Genomic DNA, 22,616 nt, shown 5'->3' on the forward strand with positions numbered 1-22,616 from the left:
ATGGTCTTTTTCTACAAACATCGCGATGGCCGTCTTCAGCGTTCGATTGGATCTTTCCACTGGGTTTGCCTGAGCATGGTATGGAGGCGTTGTTGTATGCGTTATTCCATACTCTGCCAATGCTTCTCTTACGCATTTGTTATCAAACTCTTTTCCATTATCTGTCAAGAGATACTCCGGCGTTCCCCAGCGAAATAGGACAAGCTCCTCAAGTGCTTTAACCACGTTGGCCCCCGTAGCAGCTCTGACCGCCTTTAGCTCCACCCATCTTGAAAATAAGTCCTGAAAGATTATTAAGTACTTGTTCTTGGCTTTGCTAAGCGGAAACTCCATGAGATCTGCTGCTACGACGCTCCATGGTCTCTCTACCGTTCTTTTACTCAATAGTCCCTGAGGCGCTTGCTGTGACGTTTTGGACTGTTGACAGTCCTGACATTGCCTCACAAAGTTGTGAATGTCGTGATAGGCCCCTCTCCAATAGTAATCTCGTACGACTCGATCGAATGTCTTTTCCACTCCGAGGTGGCCCGATGAAGGTTCACAATGGGCATCCCTTATGACCCGCTCTCGACATTCTTTTGGAAGCACGAGTTTCCAGCCCTCTTCACAATCAGCGATTGGATCGAGCAGCTCATCGTACTTGTAACGATACAAGTGGCCCGCTTCGACCTTCCAATTTTTATACCTCTCCGGATATTTGCTGACTTCCTCGACTCTGCGTTGGTAGTCCTCATCCTTTACTTCCGTAATTTCAGCGATCTTCTCTTCGCCAGAAAGTTGCTCGTACATACAAGATAGTGCATCAGGTAAATCATGGATTTTACTTCGACGATGCACCACCTCGAGACCTACTATGGTCACTTGAGCCCCGGGGTCATAGAGCGCAATGTACTCTTTTCCCCCGATCAGGACTGAGACTTGGTCTCTATTCTCTGCCGTCACACTCGCTAAACTCACTCTAGGCGTGGACTCCACGCCGACTCCCCCTCCCTGAACCGGACACAGCCTATCAGGTTTGTCCTCAATGGTTACAGGGTATATCACACTCTCACTCGACTCATTCCGGCCCGTCCCTTTGTCGGAACACAACCGATCCAGAGTGAACAGTACTTGAGGCAATTTCTCATAATCGCTCTCCTGTTCTGATTTCCGGCCCGCGTGAAGCGACTGGGCAGAATCTACATTCCACGCATGTCTCGGCGGGCTTTGTGGCACCGACGAGATGCTCGGAGGCCTCTCACTCATTCTCTCACTCTCTGCTTGCTTTGGCGGCTGGAGACAGGCTGGCCTGTTCGATCCTACCAAAGACTTGACCCTTTCGCTTTCTCCCGACCTAACGGATTGGCAGAGCGGAGCTGACTCCGTCGACCAATGCGCCTTCTGCCCCATATGCGGTTGATTTGGTGGGCGGAGACGGGCTGACCCGCTCGGCTCGGCGAAATCAACGGCTGGACAGCAAATATCAGCTTTGCAGTGGAGGTCGGCCGTCCGTCTCGACTGCTCAGCTGGAGAGCTTTTCCTGATAGCTCCATTGCATTGGCCAGATCGATAGAGGTTGGCTGTCCACCTCGATCTGTAGATTTCTTCATCCTTGATCTTTGCCAACGCCTCAGATGGGTGGTGGATGTTGGCTGTCCAACTCGACCTAGGAGCAGATGTTTCATCTGGCCCATCTGAGTTTATCTCCCTTCCTTTCCCTATACAATCCTTTATTCCACTATTTACATCTCCCTTGATCGAATTTGGTTCGCAGAATTTGGCTGTCCAACTCGGCTTTTCCAAAATCGAATCACCATTTCCTAACCTAATCGACTTATTCCTATGATTACCTAGATCTAATTCAGCCGTTTCGTGTTCGACGGATTGGTTTGCGGGGAAGCCGCTTGGGCTAGGCGACTCCCCGCTTGTCCGTTTTCCTGCCGAGTAAACAGGTGTTTGCAATTAGGGCAATTAATTGCCAATAAGCCGACCTTGCCGCAAAGTTGGCACTTTTCTTGTGTCCTTCCAGGTCGACTGGGGCAATTGACACTGATATGCCCTCTTGCGCCACAGCTGAAACACTGGACTCTTGGGCACGCATTTGCCCTATGTCCCGACTCTCCGCAGGAATAACAAGCTCCGTCAAAGCCCGGTCCCTGGTCTCTCGCCTGTGAAGGCCTAGACCACGTAGGTCTCGTTATGGCCCTTCCTAACTCATAGCTGATGCTCTGTCTATGTCCATCGTCCCCTGATGCATCGTCCGAGTCATCACTGCTGTCAGTAGATAACGACCCGCTCGTTACCTCCGACTCTGAAGAAGATGACGAAGTGGATGTTATTTCCCTCCGATACTTTTTCTTGGAACCCTTTCTCAAGTTCACTTCCTTATCGTTCTTCTCACTGCCCAATTTTTGTAAAATTCGGCTAATTCCATCCGTTAGGTTGTTGATCATCTCGTTCTGCTGTTGCAATTGACTCCGCAACTCCTTTATTTCCTCAGAGTCGCGGTCGCTCTGTACTGGTATCTCTTTCTGATTTGATTTCGCTTCCGAAGGCAGAATGCGCAGTTTTTCCTTTTCTCTGGTCAAATCTGACGCTTCTTTCCTTGCCCCCAGCGGCGGAAAATCATATGAGTCCATCAGCGGCAGTTTGGGCTGAGGGCCTCCCGCTGCGTTTGCTGTAATGGTTCGAATGGGGTTCAGTTCCTCATTAATTTCTCCGTCGCTTGCGGCAACTTTCTCCGTCTCGATGTGCTTCTTTTTATGCCCCTTACTGCATGCTCGTTTCATTTTCCGCCCTGCATCTAAGTCTTCGTCCCAGTTTAAGGCGTATAAAGCTCCTGAGAGGGTTACATCGTCAGGCTGCACATCCTCGTCCAATTCTTTGACCATGGTGTCCCTAACCGTGGTTGTGCCAAAAGAAGCTTAGCCCGCAATAATCGCTCTTTGCGCACTAAGAGTGGCCCTACCAAGGAGTGTCCTTTACTTGACAACTCATTTTCCACCTCTTCTTCACTCATTTGCTTAATTATTTCAAATTCTGCCTTTACCGCTGAATGCCGTAGCAGTGCCCTCATATCTCTCTGATATCTCGCCAAAAATCCAGTGTCACCCTCCATTGTAAATTAGGAAGAAGAAAATTCTTAACCTATTGAATAATTAAAGGATTTGCCCCACCTAACCTAAAATACGCTTACTGCAAAAATTTAATCCTAATCTAAAGATATTTCCCTGTTCTACAGTTATTATAACAAATAGGGCAGAATAAATCAGAATTCTATATTAAAAGCATAACCTAACCTCAAAATTCAAAAATTACAAACTCCGCTTCCTCTTTTCAAAGGATCCTCTGCCACTCTGGGGATACGTGGCTACGCACGGAGCTTCCCTCAAGCCAATAATAGTAGTTAATCTTAACCGATCGTCCCTCCGCAACTTAACTGGAAACAAGTCGCCTCGGGAATGTTCACAGCTTTCATCCCACCCTCAACGCCAAGCAACCACTCAAAGCAACCGCACAAACCACATTCAAGTACAAAAGATTGAGTAGAAATTATAATCTCTTATTTACTGCTTCCCTCACAAAGAATTTTTAATTTTTTAATTTCATGAAAATGTATAGCGAAAGAAAAAAAGGACTAATTTATAAATCAAATAGAAAAATTGTATACCGCTCGCGAAAGAGCTGTACGTAATAACTGGCGCTCGCGCGATGTTAATCACGCATCGTTCCCGCTCACACACACGCTTTGCACACCATGCCGGTATCACTCCGCTCGCTCTCCTTCACACCATTGTTGCCTCGTCAAGGCCGACGCGACGCCATTTTACACTCGCGCCTCATGCGCACTCTCGAAATATAATTGTCACTTTTCTCTCTCGGGCATCTCACAACGAACTCTCCTTACCACGTGTTGGCCGGCACTCTCCGCGCGCGGCGCGCCCCGCTCCTCTTTTTTCTTACATACATTGTCGGCGCCAACAGATAGCGCCCCGCCGTTCTACGGCTCGCGAGAGAGGCGCGCGTATTCGAACTGGGCAAGTGACGCTGCGCCAAGCACAACGTCACACTTTCTTGTCTTATTCGTATTTCTTCCAAGAGTCTTTTCTCTTACCTCACCGTGACTAGGTAGCACTTCGTCGTTTGTTCTCCTTTCTGTCCACTTCACCTTCTCTATCCTTCTCCACACTCACATTTCAAAAGCCTCCAATCTACGTCTATTATCCTGCCTCAGTGACCCTTGTTCCGGCGCCGTACATAACTACACTCCATTTTAACTCTTTGATATGCGTTTTCTTAATATCCCTACTCAACGTTCCGGCCATCGATTCCCTCCGCAATACTAAACGTTCTTTGCTTATTGCCTAATTTTTCTCCTTTTGTTCCCACTACTTTGATCATTTTGGTTCTAAACACTTCCGATATAAATAAACCGTTCCACCTGCCCAAGTTTACGATCTCCTATTTTGATATTGAGCTTAGCTTTTCTCTTGATCGAAAACCCCAAAGCCTTTATTTTATTAATATTGATTCTCATTCTATATCTATAGTACCGACTTTCCAATGTGCATCCTACTGCCGATCAATACCCTCTTCATCCATTTTTCCTGCCTCCTTAGGATTTCCCCAAACAAACCCCTCTCTTCGCCCATCATACCAAGTACTTCCTTATTTATTTTCTTCTCGGCCCATTTCACCATCTCCAACCTTCTCCACAGTCGCACTCCAAAATCCTCCATTCTACGCCTATCCTCCTGCTTCAATGACCACGTTTCCGCGCCGTACATAGCTACGCTCCATATCAAAGAGAAGGAAATAGAAGATTGCCAACACAGAGTTAGGCATAAGGAAGTACAAAGATTTAAATAATAGATTAAAACGAGTAACAAATAAAGCAAAGGAGGCATGGTAGAATACGCAGTGCGTGGATATGGATAGTTTGCAGAAAAAAAGGTGAAATTGGGGCACTATACAGCAAGGTTAAATCACTATCGGGAAGTAAGAAGGGAAGACCTATGCTAAGAGTTAAAGATAAGGCGTTTGAGGTAATAGTTGACGCAGGAAAGATCCGAGAGAGATGGAAGGAATAAATAGAAGAACCGTATGGTAAAGAACTTAGACCAACAAAGGTTAGACATAAAAACGGAACATGACGTAGAGGAAGATAGCGTAGGTCTAGGCATACTCGACGATGAGACAGAAAGAGCATTAAGAGAGATGAAATCAAATAAGGCCGCGGGAGTACACAACGTCCCTGCGGAACTAATGGAAGATATATGAAAATGTGGAAGGAAGAGTCTATATGGACTGATTTGTAGTATCTATGAAGGAGAAATCTGCCTGGAAGACTTTATGACATCAGTGTTCATTCCTATTCAGAAAAAGATAAAGGCTACATCATATGTAGATTACAGAATAATAGGTTTTATTTCCTACGCAGCTAAACTTGCTCTCAGGATCATCAAAAATAATGTGATCAATGATCTTGAGGAATATAAAATGCAATCAGGACGTATTTTCCTGTTTCGTTGAATTTGAAATCTAGTATAATGTATACTCTTGTATTTTGTAGTTACAGCAGCAATTTTAACATCTTTCCTACCAAAGACCACCAATTTTGTGGATACTATGTAAAAATGTTTGTATATTTTTATATCAATATCCTCAGACAGAATATCAACTCCTTCATTTGTACTTCCTGAATTATTTTCGACTTTTTTCGTCTATTTACTCTCAATTCTTTTTCTGATTATTGGAGTTAACATTTTCGTAACATTTTTAATTAATAGATATCACGTTTGTGGCTCCTTTTAATTCACGGTTCTCTTGTTATTCAGTATAGCACACTACACTCTCCTGAAAGTTCTCCTCCTATCTTCCACTTTCTGAGAAGATTATTTCAAAAAGGCTTTTCTTGGCTTTATCTCCGCCTTGATTATATCTCCGCCCAGTTTTCCCGCTCCGGGCGTCCTTTGTTTCTTTGTCTGTCTCTGGTTTGCCGAATTCATTTCTCATTATAGCTGGACCACTTCTTTCTGAGTCTTGACTCATCAGGCCCTCATCTTTTGCAAGGCAATCTTCCAGAGCTACTTGATTCAGTTCGCCAATGCACTCCTTCAATTTGTTTCCTGTGCCCGACTCTAATATTATCGTATTTAATCGAGCGTTTCACATATGCAAATATATGGAATTTCCTTTTAACTATCTGAGTGATTTTTCAATAGGTTGTGTGATATTTTTTTTCCCTTTCCAGTTTCGTCGTTGATTTTATGACAGAATTCTGTATTCTAACCCGACCACAATTGATACTTGATAACTTGGTTAAGTAACGTCATGGTACTTGCGACTGAATTGGGACTATCCAACGGAAAATGCTTTCAAAACATCATTTAGCGATTTATAAGGTTTTAAGCGTGAATCCAGGAAAATAGATTTTATTCGGTATTAGGTTCCTAGGAAAGAAAATCTTCTAGTCTTTCCTAGGTACATGGTAATGATTAAAACATCAAAACTCGCCGACCTTTTGTGTCTTCAACGTTCAGCTGCCCTTCAAAATTTCTGCCTTAAATTTTCTCACCTTATTCACTCTTTCCCGAAAACTTCCCCTTCTCATTACACATTCTTAATGCTTCGTTCACATTGCTCCATCATTAATTTTCGGCATACTTATCCATACCGTTCTTCAGAAGCATCCAACTGGCGTTCAAACTTTTCCTTCAACTTTTCCTCAGTAATTTTAAGTAAAAATATTTTCGTGTTGTCATTACAAATAATTTTAGCCCAGGTCTTCTCTCTGTATCAACCGAAGGATCTTTTGTATAAACTAATTTTGCAAACCTTTCTCGTGATTTATTTCTAGTATGTTACCGTCGTTTATAAATTCCACACTTTTATGGCTAATTTCCACCCAAATAATGCCAAAATCACTTACGATTCCCATTCACTCTCTCATATTATCCCTCTCCTCTGATTCATAAATTTAAAAGTCCTTCTGCCTCATAAATATTTCGTTACGTACATTCATTTTCTTACGATACATTTTTCACTCAAACTGACTCCGTAATGAGATCAACAATGGCTGTTATCTCAAAGACTGACTGAATTACTAAAACTGAATCATCGAAAAATCTAACTCACCTAATCAGCTTCCAGCTACTTTAACTTTTGCCCAGGGCCTTTCCAAGGCTTATGTAGCGCACGAGGGGAAAAGAATTTGCGTGCTAAAAAAATTCGACACGCAAATCGATACAAACTTTCCGCCACAACCCATGAATTTTTAAACCTCCTAAAATACTCCAAAAAACAGTCCGCCGGCTAAAGAGCACGCGATGGAATTCCGTTGGCCTCGGCGCTCGGGCTAACAAAATGCCGCGTTGTCAAATATTCATTCGCCTCCATTAAAAGCAAAGGGAAGAATATTAATAATGCCCAAACGCAAGCGTGGATGGAGAGTACGAAAGAGGTTGGGGAGGGTAGGGAGGGAGGGAAGGGGAAAACGCCCCCTCTCCCCCACAGGCAGCCTCAAGGAGATTCCATCCCTTCAAACAACCCTGGGCGGGCTGGAGTGTTTGAACTGTGGGCGCATAGAGGGAGGCCGATCAGGCAGACTGGAGCGGCGGAATCAATTCACTGGCTTCTTCATCTCCAGGCCTCGTCGAGCGAACGCCCCGGCGATCCAGCAAGCCATTCCTCGCCGCCGCCTCAAAGGCGGTCGGCATCATCTTCTCCGCTCTCTCTCCTGTGTGTGTGTGTGTGTGTGCGTTTGACGGGTTTCATTATTTGGGAATTTCCCCGCTGAACCAGAACAAGCTTGACTCAAGGAAAGACCCAACGCGCTCCGCTTTGCCCTCATGAAGTTGCCGGAATGCGAGCATTGCTACACCATACTCTTTTATTATTATTTACTCGACGGTGAAGATTTCCTTCCTCTGCCCTCATCACTGAAAGCCAATGGACTACCTGTCATGTCTAATCCCAGACGTCTAATCCCACGTATTTCTGTAATAAAGTTTAATATTTTTGTGCGCAAGCTATGATTATTTGCACAGTCATTGTAAAACCATATGCACTCTTTCTTCATCAAGATAATAGAGGAGGAAGAGCTCTAATTAGAAAAATATATGTTTACTTCCCGGCTATATTGCAAATTTCATGATTTTCTCGGCGTAAATCGTTGAGTCCTCTAGTTTTCGGTCACTTTAAAACTAATATTAAATAACGTGGAGTTATGTCATACTTGAAAACATTTAAAAAATTGTTCAATGATCAGTAAGTGTTTTTCACCCAACTTGATCAAAAATACGAACAACCCTTCGGTTGTATTAATTTAGATCAACTATTTAGAACTCCAAACAGACAGTTTCACTTGACCAATATCATGAAATCATTTTGATTGCTAATAAATTAAAAATACTAAATATCGTATCAGAAAAACCATATTAAATGGTAATTTCAAGACATTGTATCGAATTATATAAAAAGTAAAAGTGAGGAGATACGGTTGATTGAAGTTAGGATTTCCTGTGAAATAAGCATTCGAAGAAAAACGTATGCACATCCAGCCAGTGTACTCTACCAAGAGTAAATGAATCAAGCAATTTAAAGCAATTATTCGAGAGGAATGATACAGATTAAGCCTACAAGGAGGAAAGTACTATCCCACTGAAAAACATGAAATATGTACCTAAATATTCAATCATGTTGGCAGAACAGTAGAGGAAAATTTTGGAGACAATTATAGAATATGGATAAGCAAGAGAGAATGGGAGAAGGCAGAGTACCTCGGATGAAGATTCATATATAAGAAGTAATAAATAATCATTAAGGAGGCTGGATGAGAAGAAAAGAGATTTTAGCACAAAGAACACTTTAAGAAAACCAAACATCTGATAGATACCTTTTTATGATTATTATTTAAAATGAAAAGTGACGTAAATATTAAAGTACAATTAGGCAGTAACGCGCCGATATCTCATTCAAAATAAGATAGGACTTCCGAATGGCACATTATTTTAAATTGTATAGAAAATAGCATGATATAGTCTCATATCCTAAAAATGCACTGACACAAATAAAATATTTTGCCAATTATGCCCTAGGGATGGCTATACATAGGGCACAGGTGCCCAGTAATACTGGTGTCTAGTACTAATGAGAGTTTTTTAAAACCATTCTCCAATGGATAACTGAACACTATCCATGTCCGAGTCTAGGTATAATTCATTGTGAGATAAAAAGAGCATTAAAATAAAAAAGTTCCAGGTTACCGATATATTTCCCTCGGAATTATTTAAGGGTTTAGGGTATTGTGTAGGGATGAGATTTTATGGAATAATTCATTCATTTATGGGAAGGAATGGGCCGGAAGAGTTCGGCAGATATGCGATAGTTTCCATTCTAAAAAGGAAAAGGCAAAAATATGTGAGGACTAGAGAATTACAGGATTAAAATCACAGGCAGTAAAGTGGTTCCCAGAATAATCAACAAGAACACGAAAGGAAGACAAATAATCAGTCATGATATGATCAATTTGGTTTCAGGAAGGGGATAGGCACGCGTAATGCCATTGTAGTAATGTGATCACTAATTGAGAGGAATATGGAACACAATCAGGGCATATTTCATCCATTTATTTATTTTGCATTCGTCTGAAAACAGCACTTCGACCTGTACATCGGACTTTGAACATTGATATAACAATATTACAATTATACTCCCAAGACCTAGGTGGAGGAAAAACCACCTAGGCGGGAGTCGAACTTTCGACCTCTGGGTTGGCAGATAAGGATGTTTCCCCGCCACCACCGGGTTCGGCAAATCTATTTAGTAAATTTCGATAAAACGTTTGATAGAGTAAATTGGGAAACGCTAGTGAGTATATTGCAGAAAATAGGAATAAATTGGAGGGATAGGAGGCTAATCCGCAACCTCTACATGTCTCAGACTTATCAGGTGCGACTGGGGAATGGGGAGCCCGGATGGGCAGTGTTAGGAAGAGGTGTCAGGCAGGGTTACCCATTATCACCGTTGCTGTCCAACCTGTATGCAGAGGAAATGATCAAAGGGGCATGGGAGGAACTGGAGGTAGGAATGAAAGTGGGCGGGAAATTCATAAAATCAGTTAGGTTCGCTGATGAGCAGGCTTTAGTTTGTCAGTCAGACAAGGGGCTGCAAGCATTGCTGAGTGAATTGGAAATTCAGTGCGACAGGTATGGGATGAGAATCAATATTAATAAAACAAAGGTTATGCGATTTTCTAGAAAGAAAAAGGCTAAGCTAAACATTAAAATAGGAGGGCAAAAACTAGAGCAGGTAGAACAGATCACGTATCTCGGTAGTGTTTTGGACCAACACGATCAAAGTAGTAGGGACGTAAGGAAAAGAATTGCGCTAGGCAAGAAGCTTTCTCAAGGAGGAGGCAACTGAAGGCTTTGACGTTGAGTAAGGATGTTAGTAATAGGCTCGCTAAAACTTTGACATGAAGGGTGATTTGTAGTAAGTACTTCGTTTAGTTATAAAAGGGTGCAACCAACGACAGATGTTATTCGCGCTAGAATGGTAATGGACAGCGCGGAAACATGATGATAGTGTAAGTAATAGGATAAGAATAGATGGATGGCTTTTGAGATTTGGAAATAGAGAAGAACGGAGAAGGTGAAAGACAGAAAGGAAACAAATGAGGAAGTGCTAGGCGTGGTAAGAGAGGAGAAAGGTTTCCTTTGAAAAATCGAAAAATGCCTAGAAAGATGAATTTAGGGCGTTTTGATCGGTAATCGGATGCTGAAGACTGTGACAGAGGAGATAGCGTTGGGAAAAAGAGGTAGGGGCAGGAACGGCATTGGCAATACCGAGCACTTCCCCATTTGTTTTACTTTCTCTCCACGTCACCTTCTCCATTCTTTTCTACACCAAAATTTCAAAAGCCTCCAATCTACGTCCATCCTCATGCTCCAATAACCATGTTTTCGCGCCGTACCAAAGTTTTGAAAAATTTTTTTGATACCCTTACTCAACGTCCCTGGCGTCAGTTTCGTCTTCCTGCTGAAATTAACTTTGCCTGGTGCAATTCTTCTCCTTATTTCCCTACTACTTTGACCCTGTTGGTCCAAAACACTTCCATTATACGTGAACTGTTCAACCTTTTCTAGGTCTTTCCCTCCTGCTTTAACGTTTAACTTAGCCTATCTCTTTCTTAAAAGCCGCATAACCTTTTTTACATTAATATTTATTCTTATCTCATATTTATGATATCATTGTGAATTTTAAAGCACTGAAAGAGTTTGCAACTCTTTGGCTGACTGACAAACTAGAGCTTGGCCATCATCATGCCTAACTGATTGGGTCCAAACTAATTCGTAGGTTGAACTGCACTGGTGACAATGGACAACCCTGACTTACACCTCTTCCCAACACTGCTCATCCGGACTCCCCGTTCCCCACCTCGCACCTGAGCCGTTTGAGACATGTACAGGTTGTGGCTTAGCCTCCTTTCCCTCCAATCTATTCCTATTGTCTGCAATACATTCATTAGCTTTTCCCAATTAACCGTATCAAACGTCCCTTCGAAATCTACTAAATGGATAAACTACATCCTAATTTTATTCTATATTCTTCTCGATTACTCCAATGGCATCGCGCGTGCCTCTCCCCTCCCTAAAGCCAAACTGGTCATTCCGTAAGTAATCACTTGCCCTACTCTATATCCTCTTGTTAATCATCCTGAAAAAACACTTTAGCTGCGTGCAAAATCAAACTTATAACTCTTCAGACCTCAAAATGAGTTGATTCTTCCGTTTTTGAGATTGAGAGGGGACTAACTCTCTGGCGAATTCTCAATATTGATATGCTATATAAAAATCAAAGAAGAAAATGGAATAGGAACTAACAGCGATCTGAATGACTATTTCGTCCAAATTCCTCTCTCACAAATGCTGCGTATTAGTCCATAAAAACTCTTCCTTTCACCTTTTCCTAAATCTTGAGTGGTTTTGGGAGAGTGTTGTTTACCCCCACTGCCTTATTTCATTTCAATACTCATAACGCACTTTCTATCTCACTATCAAGTAAACCCGAACCCTAGTGATCCTAATCAAATATCATAACCTCTTCCTACATACCTTCCATGTCTTAGCATCTTGGGATATGGCCTTTATTACCCAGTTCTTCTATATATTCCTTCAATCTTTCTGGAATATTCTGTGGTTAAACAAATATTTTATCTCACTTAACTGCGATTATTATCTAAGATTGTCTATTTTTACTTTATGACAGTGTTGTTACCACCCTGCGTTTCGCACGGCGTTACTCCCACATTTTATGGAAAATTACCGCGGAAATACTGCATTAAATCTTCTGGCGTAACAATTTCAAAATGCTAAAGAGATTAATTTTGGGACAAATTCATCACAGCGGTGTATTGCAGTAGATTTTACAGTTTAAAACAAACTATTGAATAATAACTAAATGAGCAATTGTGAATCCATATTAATAATTATTATTTCTGACGGTATAAAAAAGTCAACATTAAAAACTACTCGAAGAAAAATGTCACCGTTCCAGTCAGGCGCTATATCATACTACGCTATTCAGATATAAAATATAAAACAAACTGATTGAAGCTGGAAAGTTTACATTTACTCGTTATGACTAATATTGATTTATTTGAGTAAATGGCTATGCCTTTCTAGGTTCTGTATGGTTGCACTGTGTGGTTTACGGCAGAAAATACTCGGAAGCAGAATAATGGCTTAGTTCGCGAACACTGCCGAATGAATGCTAGTATTTCCCATTACTCTAGCGCCCATGGGATATTCACTTTGGGATTCTGAAACCTCAGTGGCATTTTTTTCTCCTCTAATATTGCTCCCTCATCCCCAATCACTCTCTCGCCCGACAACACCATAAAAGGGTAAAATATCCACCATTCAGAGTCGTCTAGTGCCTCTCATTTCAATAATAGAACGGGGGGGCGGTCGGGTTCCTTCTCCCCTGCGTCACTCTCCATCATTTCTCTCTCCTCCCCCATTCCCTCCATTTTATTCCTCCCCGGAACCCTTTTCAACCCCCTCCCCCACCCACCCTCCCTCCCCCCCCTTCTCGCTCACGGCTGAGCGCACCGCGGAGAACCAACGGGGTGGAAAAGAAACTCGTGGTGGTGGTGTGGGTGCAGGCGAGGAGGCGGGGGGGGGTGACGGGTGGAGGGTAGTGAAAGGGGATAGGGGTTCCGAAGGCTTGCCGAGATGCCGGGGGTTAATTCCGCCCCTTCGGATACCTACGACCCACCTCCCCGAAAAGAAACGCCGCTACCCCTTCACACAATCGGATATTCCCGGACCTATTTCTTAGCTCGCAACGCCATTCCTTCTCTATCCCCCCACCGCCCCACCCCCTTCCTCCTTTCCTCCCCCTCCGCTGGACCCCCGGAAGAGGGTCATTCAGCCGAGGAGGAGGGATGGGGGGTCCTCGGTGTCAAGATTCGCCCCGCAGTTTCATCCTCATTGCCAACCGTCCCCTCCCCCCAGTCCTCCGCCACACGGACTGCTTGCTTCGCGATTGGCATTTGAAATATATCTTATACATATATTCGGTGTCCACTTGACTTTGGGTTCAACGCCGCGTAAAGAAACGCGTAACTTATGGTAATTTTGGCGAGCCTTGAGGATTTCTTGAACGAGGAAGGGTCTTCGGCGGAGAAATAGTTTCCCTACGTTAAAGTCAAGGTGGACATAGTGACTCAGCGGTCTTCGTGCAAGATCTACTTTTGGAAACGTTAACCTTTGCTTGCGGTATGTGACCCCGTCAACGAAAGCGATTGATATGTTGCTGCCTAATGCTGTCTTCAATGGAAAGTAATTGATTGACTTACTGATTTACATCACAAACATTTTAGGCAAGAGCTTAGTGAGACATAAATTTATTCAATTGGATGAAACAGACACATAGTCATACTTCTTCGATAGCCGGCCGGCAGCCATTATATTGCGTGATGCAACGTAGAGCAGCTAGGACACTATTGGAAGAATTAGAATGGGAACCCCTAGTTGACCGTAGTTTTTAATAAAGGTTAAATTTAATGCGCAAATTTGAGACTGGTGACCTGTCTGAGGATGTTAAATATATATTACAGGCCCCGTCTCACTATTTGAGATCAGATCACGTACGTAATATCAGGGAGATACATAGGACGGATGGATTTCAAAATAACGCGTTTCCCTCGTACCATTATAGATTGAAATAGACACGACTGAAATCGCGTAGGAGATAATTAGAATCAGAAATTTATCCATTTTTAAATTTATTTATCTGATAATTGGAATTGGCAGTTTATCTATTTTGTCCATATTCTGCATGTTATGTTTTTATTTGATAGGTCAATCTTTTCAACAGTTATGCGCCATGATTTAAATACACGTTTCCTAATATTTAAAATCGTTGCCTGTAAATAATTCTTTCGGGTCATAAACGTGTTTTGAGTGTTTGATCAAAGTAATATTTGTGTAGAAGTGATTTTCCATGACCATGACCTCACCCCGCAAGCCACGTGCTCTTGCCGTGGCTTGCGGGGCATTGTGTATTCGTAGAACCGAATTTATTGTTATCACTAAGTGAAAACATCGAGTACAAGGTACACGAGAATAAGGTAGACCCACGCTTAATTAAATTTATTCTGGTCAGGATCAGTTGGCTGACACCCTGTCGCCTGCTGCACAGGAAGGGGGGGGTCAGCCTATGGCCCACCTCGGACCCGTGTAATGCGTAATAAGGAAGAGGGGAGACAATCGTGAACAGCATTCCGAAAGTGGCCGAGTACAGAGGAAGGGAGGGGAGGGTAAGGATCGTTCCCCCCCCTCCCACCACGAGTATTCGAGCTTGTTGCGTACGCTAAATCACGTGCCCACCGCGACATGTACTCACTCCCCTCGACGTGAAACATTCTGAACTTGGACCCACCCGCAACGAGGACCAGTCAGTGCGCATGACGTCCGACGCACCTTAACACTTGCCCCCCCATTCTCACGCCTCGTTACCGCCCAGGCTAAAGCGAGAAGACTAAGCACAAACCGACTCCTCCCGGCGCAGGAGGGAGATTCTTATGTTTCCATTGACGAGTCATTTCTGAAAACTCCTTTCCTTTCAGTCCCCTGCACCATTCTGCTGCCACTGATTGCCTCCCCATTCTTAGACCCTATTCATTCTTCGGACTGCCAATTTTCCAGATCTTGAGAGACACCTCGAACCATTTCATCACCGTAATTCTCGATCCGCTCGGAAGACTACATGGAAATTTCAGATTATTGTGGTCGAGGACGCTCTCAAAATTATGAATCCTAAGCGTCTTGTTAAGGCATGCGTGGAACAATCGGGGCCAAGACGAAGTCAAAAGAAGTACGCTAATCCTTGTGGGACCCCAAGCATATGTAGAGCCAGTTGGTCAATGCGGAGGCGAGAAAGATGCACATTGACCACGGATGAATGTTGCTAGCAAGTGATTTTAATTCGATGAAAACCTTGTCCACCGATTTCTCTTCTTATGTACATATCAATGAACCATCACTGGAAAAACTAGGCATGGAATTTCTTCGTCCAAAGGATTATTAGTGTTTAGTACACAGATTGCAGTGCATTAGTAAATGTTTGACTCTTTATCATTCAAACCGATATTCATATAATAGAGTGAACACGAAGGTATACCTTAATATTTGATGGCTGATTTAAAATTTACAAAGACATTTTTTCATCCTGACTCTTTGAATTCATTCATTCAGCACCTACCCTGGGACTTGGGCTAACCAGTCCCATTTTTGATCTGGGAATATTTTCTACTAATTTGTTTTCATTACTACTTGTTCTGAAGTGCACAAGAAGCCGTTCATTTGGAAACGAGGGTCGACATTTAATCCGATGTTTCTCAGCAACTGAATTTCAAAGTTTATTTGATAAATTTCCACTTAACTCTCAGTCCTTTTTCGTGCTAATTGTGTGAGAGTATTTTGACATTAGTAATTACCTTTTTCTTATTTCCTCTAATGATTTTTTTCGCATTGCATCCATCAGAGTGCGTTAATGATGCACACCGTCCTGCCGTTTGGGTAACAACAATTTGGAGATTAGGTTTTCATAAACTCAAAACTTTTCCTGAAATCTATAATTTTTCATCTGAAAGGTTTCACTTTCAATGTATTCGCACTTTCCCTGTGCTTCAAGGAGAAGGTGAATACGATAGTTTAACAGCGCGTGAAGATGTTTTCAGTAAACAACAGCATTTACCACCCGGAAGCAATTTAAGATATTCGTAAATGAGGAAATCAACAAATTCTGGGACCCCATTTGCCAGTTCAATTTTCGCTGAAGATGTTCTGGGACCTGAGGAATGGACGAGGGGCGCTGACACCCAGCCATGGACATCACTTTGCGGCACTTTACACAATTCAAGTCCTCAAGGTTTTTCTAAAGTAATGACCAATACATTACTTTACTGGGGTACTTTTCAATTGACTCTATTTGGACAGTGGACCTAAAGCGCCCTGTTCATATTTTAGGGTGGTAAAAGGGGGTGAGCAAACCGTGGTTTCTTTAAGGGATTGTAAGAGTATCATTCACACTGGCAGTGAGGGAAAAGCTACTATTCTCAATAAATGCTTCCAAAGCGTATTCCTAAGATTAAAAAAAAACATACTGAGCTCATGGCAAATATTATTGCGGACGAACAAGGAATTGTGAAATTGCTCAATGTGATTAGATCCAACAAATCTCCGGGTTCCGAAAAATACCCAGGTGTTACTATAATTAACGACGGGCACCCACGCGCGTAAAATCTGTGGTTAAGGAAATTAAAAATTGGGATTTATTAGACGCGTTGTAAACAAAAGTGACTCCAAGATCAAGGAACGTTGTTACCATACTCTTTCTTGTAAGGCCTCATTTAGAATATTCATATAGTGTATGGGAGCCGAGTGAAATAGGTCTCATTAAGGAAATTGAAAAGATTCAACGTCGGGCAGCTCGTCCATTTAAAAAACTGTTACGATTAAACTAAAAGCGTCACAGAAATGCTACTGGAGTTGGGGTGGGAATCATTTGACAAATGACGATTCTATACTAAGTGGAACTTACTAAGTAAATTCAGAGCCGCATGTTTCAACGCCGAGGTCTCGCAAATTACTCCAACATACAACGGTCGCTTGGATCTTGCATGCATATAAAATTCGGGATGTAGATGCCAGAATTGGTAGACTCAATGACTCCTTCTTGTCGCGGACAATACGAGATAGCAACTGTGGGGTAATAAAGATAGCGAAAATCCCGCTTGCCACCCACAGCGTATAGGGAATAATTAGTTTTACTAAAATGCATGCACTTTCCCTAACCTCGTGAGGTTTTTTTGTCAAAACCCTTCCCGCATGATCGCATTAGAATGCTATTAAGGAATGCAGTCCTCGTTACCGTATTGCTTACCCTGCTTTGTTTGTTCTCAAAAGTTTCCTTCCATCCCTCGTCTTTTTCAGTGGGGGGCAGGTCGCCTCCGCTGCCTGCCTGCTGCGGAGAGTCACATTCCCTAATATGGGGGCGGAGACCATGGGTTGCATGCCCGTGCGATTGTAGAACTTCCCCTTCTTACCTGTAAAAAAACAAATTATCACGATATCGGATGGATTTTCACAACTTTCGTTGATGTATGTGCGAGTGTTTATTATTTGTTAATACATGTATTTGCTTACGTGTGAGCCAAAAATAGTTTTCGCATGAATATATAGACTTCTTTGGGTGCAGATTTGCATGAATTTGTAGGTTTTGCATATGGTTTCATTCTCTTTAACGGGTAGTGATCTAACACCTCCCGCCATGCGCCCCCATGGCGGCTTACGGGGTATTGCGTAGGTGTTAATAAATCTTACCTTAACTGGTTCTAGACTTTACCTTCCGGTTCCGTGCTCTTTCTCTATCAACTACTCTCTCTTACTTGGGATGGATTAAATTCTCCTTCCCTAGCCTTAAACCCTTGACCTCCCCCCACCTTCACTCATCCTTACCTATTTACACAAAAAATACTTCATTAATTTCAGCGAAATTATAACCCTCAAATAAATCTCACGTGTCATCATCAAAACCGGTCATAGTTTTCTTTTTAAAGAGTTTAATATAATTTTGTTAACTCGAAAGCGCAAATTACACTTTCAAGACAAAATAGCTCATGTCCTGAAAGTTTCCAGATATTCAAAGGGTGAAAATCATAATTTTTCCTTTCCATCAGCCTGGAAAATTCCTATGCATAAAACTATTTGTATACATGGGCGCAAAATTGTTTTCGTAGCAAATAAGGAGACCCAGGGAGTACTTGCAGGTTTTTTGTCATAATCGGCGGGAAAATTTCGTGAAACAAAGGAGTATATAATTAACTCGATGTCGTGAAGAAGTAAGATTTGAAGTAGCGCGAATGGGAAATGCTATGGAGTGACTATTCCAATAATCCATGTAGCTCTTCAATGATTTGGGGAACAAAATATTCAAATAATTACTTATTATCGCTGAAAAGGTCTTCCTTAAGGTATGAAGCGTAAAGTATTCTCATTCCCCTCGTGAATTGCTATTTTCATACGATGCGTACTCGGGAATTCAACGTAAAGCGATAAATTCTTGGTTTTATTGGAGGCGAAACCCACGCGAAATTATCCCATTGCTGCGCACAAATTTCAGAGCTAAGAATTAAGGTGAACGCAAACAAAAATCTTATCTCAAGTACAATTTATCAAAGAGATATCTTCCATTCAAATGAAAACGGCGAAAAGCCGGAAATTTTACTTAATGAAAGCTTAAAGAGAACAGTTTATCTCACAAGGCAACCTTTCTTCTAAAGCACTGAAAAACTTTATTTTTCGTCGCCGGCATACCGACAATTGAGAATAAACCAAAGTAAGGTTCAGTTAATGAAACTTAAAAAAAAAATACCTTTCAGGTAGGTGGACGAATGTGAAGAAGAATAGCAAGACGAAGCAGCATCCAGCACTGGATGATGTAGCACGGAATCGACTCAAGGTTGGATAAAAGAAATACATTGAATAGGGTCTAGTTTTGGTATTTTATGGAAAGTGGAAAATAAAAATGATTTCTTAGAATAAACAGCTCAAAGAACGGCTGGTTTATTATGAAACCAGAACCAATAGAACACGTGCTTTATTCACTAAAAGAGGGACGGATTAAAAACACCCTTATTGAAATATTCGCGCCCGTTTCTTAGGCCAACCCTCCTCCCAGGGACTTGCCATCCGCCCCAGTCGCCCCCGCCCCCACCATGTATTTATTTGAAATATTGCCCCCCGGGCGGCGGTCAGGATGGACGGGGGGGGAGGGAAGGGGGGGCAGAGGGTGGCGGGGAGGGGGTGGCACTTGAAAGATTGCTGCGATGCCGTGTTTTCCGCGCAGGCCACCAGGGAGAGTGATAAATGGCACGCCGACCAATCAAGTTTCTTTTCCGCCCGTCCGACTAAAAGCCGCACTGAAAGATCACTCAAGCCGTGGAAGGGAGCAGGTGTGGAAATTCGACCGGCCCCTTGACGATTGGAGTGAGGGAAATCCACGTCGAGGCACAGGGGACAAGCGACAGTAAATAGCAGGTGACATGCCCCGGCAACTGAATGGAGATTTGTGCATTACGAGGCGACACAGGACCAAGTCATGAGAGGGGTTATTGGGGAGAATGGGATGTCGCTCAAACACATTTTTTTAGATCCCTCATATTTTCAGATATCCTGTACCGAAAGTATTGAGCATACTTAAAATCATTATATTCCTCGTGGAAGGGGTTAATCTCATATAAATGCCTGGAAAAATTTATAAAAATAATTTGATGGTCAAAAATTAACGACTAACTAATTTTTTCTCCAGAATAAATAGTATTACCTTTATCCACCAATTTCACTAACTGCTTACGAATGAGGGTAAAATAGCATACCCTTAGATTGTTTGTTATTAAGGGGTTCCGCCAAAACCTCAGGTCATTTTTCGGCAAGTTGAAGGGCAGGGAGGGCGGATAATTTGAGAGAGGGTTCAGTATTAAGTAAAAAGAGGTTCACTCCAGACCTTGGAATGAAACTTCGACGCCTTTGCGTTTCCTTTCACCTAAAGCCTTTACACAAAATAGTAATTTATTTTTCATTTATAGCACCCTGAAAGCCACCGCTAGGGTGCGTGGCAAGAGATGATTGCACTAAAGACTAATTTAAGAACGAGAATTCCAGCATTGAAGAGGGGATATTAAAGATGCAATAATGTAAATGGGTAATCGAACTCAATTAATTAGTCAAATTCGATTTACAGTGCCTAAATCAAAAACTTGTGCGACCGAATTCTCTCAGACTATCGATTAAGACCAGGAGTTCAAATACAAATGGACAAATGAACAGGGGCGTTTCCACAGGCTACCGTTTGTGGTGCTGTACTCTACAGTATTTGTGGCATTTCCTTTTTCACTGGAAAATACGTGTTCTTGGACGAGAGAAGCCAAACGGAGAATGATAGAGGAGCAAAAAAGTTGCGCGCATCTTCAAAATACATAAGAGCAATGCCTATCACTGGAAATGCCTTCATCTTGCAGTGGAGCGGGCACCTTTGTTAGAGATCCAGGACCTTTCCCTGAATATATAAACTACAAAATAGAGGGTTCAGTATTGACTACGGCAAATCAAGCTAAATATTTGGGGGTTGTTCTAACACCACGCCTTTCATGGGGAGCACATATCAGGACAATATGCGGATCAGCTTTAAAGAAACTTGGCTTCATAAAACGGGCGGTGGGGAAATGTAATGAAAAAGTTAAAGAGAGGTTTTATTTTGCTCTAGTTAGACCTCATTTGGAATATGCCGCAAGTATTTGGAATCCTTGGGAGAAAATTTGGCAAAAAGAATTAGATAAAGTCCAGAGAAAATCCGCTAGATTCGTTAAAAAATGTTATGATAAGAACACAAGTGTGACAGGTCTCTTAGGGGATTTAGGCTGGGAACCACTTGAAGTGCGGAGAGAACAAGCGAGACTTAGAGTTTTAGAAAGGTTCAGAACAAACGAGTTTAGCTATGACACTGAAGGAATTATAATGGCCCCACACTACTGAGATAGATCAGACCACAAAGATAAACTAAGGGAGCTAGATTCTAATACAGATAGATAAAAATACTCATTCTTTCCCCGAACAATCAGTAATCATAATAGTAAGAAACCGAAGTCACTTTAGAAATATTGAAAACATTGAATTTACTAGTCGGAGCAAAGTTAAAAACTGCAAAGCTGTTAGGTATACTTTCAGGTGCATGTGTATGTAAGGCGTAGATTGAGTGTTTGCATGTGTGTGGGGTATAAGTGTTCATGCATGAATGTATACCATGTTTTTTTTGTGGATATGTGATTTTGTGGTAATTGCATGCGGTTTTTTTTTCTTTTTCTTTTCTAAATTACGGGTGGTGCCCTAACACCCCCCGCCACACGCCCTTGCGGCGGCTGGCGGGGTATTAAGTATATGTAGATGAATATTTCAATTCTTTGACCAAGAGGTGTTCCCGTGGGTTCGCGAATGCAATCGTTTGGTAGTTAACATTTCCCATTCCACGGAATGTTGATTCCTCGTCATGACTATGAGCGGATTCACTGACATGCATCGTATGTCTAATTCTCATCTGAATTCAAGCGTGAATATTGCGGTCGACGAAAACAAAAGACCTCGGATGAGCCAAAATCAAAATATTTGGATCGTGTAAAATAGAGTTCTCCCGAGGCTAAAAGCCAAGATTTCACATCAAAATTATACAGATTTCGATTAGATTTCAGATTTGGTCATTGTTTAAAATTATTCTTCCTAAACACTGACGTTCCATAAATCAAGCAGATTACATACAGCATATCATCAGTCAAATCAATTTAAAACTGTAAAATGGTAAGTAAGTCACTATTGTACAAATATTACACATTCTGAGAAAACAAAAGGCATCTCACATAAATAGTCTGACAAAAATCTTATTTATCGCAAGGTAAGAATTTCACAGTGCAAAAAACATTTGCTTTGGCCGTTATTCTTATCCGCATTCGGGGCTAAGTGGATGCTTTTTACACTATCAAATGCTCGAATACCGGTAAAACGTTAGTGGATGATTCCGTTAGAGTAATTTACTAAGAATTGCTTTGGAATTGACAATATCCGTATATCATTGCGTATAAATTCCTAAACAAATTGGTTTACTAGATAACAGCCCGGCATAAGAATGTAAAGGACACTGCATTCATTATTAAAAAAATATCATCTTAGATCTCTGACGTGCACATTAGATATATTCAAATCAATTCTCAATGCATTAACGTATATTCGTCTATGCATAAATAATTCCTCCTAAGTTTTACGCCATTAATGGAGTCAGAGCGAGTGTTCACGTTGGGAGGTGAACAGGAACAAACAGTATATTCTACTGTTTCAGGCTTCACTTCGTGGAAGTATTTCATATCCATATTAAAAGGACTTGGTACTTTTCGACAGATTTATTTTAAATCCGTGGAAAAGTACCAAGTCAAGTAAGTATAATATGGATAGGAATAAACAGAATGACCACGAGACGAGCGCCAGCACTACGAAGTGGAAACTGAAACGACAACTTTGTCA

Source organism: Hetaerina americana, unplaced genomic scaffold (genome assembly GCF_022747635.1).
Source record: "Hetaerina americana unplaced genomic scaffold, ioHetAmer1.1.p SCAF_6, whole genome shotgun sequence".
In the NCBI taxonomy this organism is placed as follows: domain Eukaryota; kingdom Metazoa; phylum Arthropoda; class Insecta; order Odonata; family Calopterygidae; genus Hetaerina; species Hetaerina americana.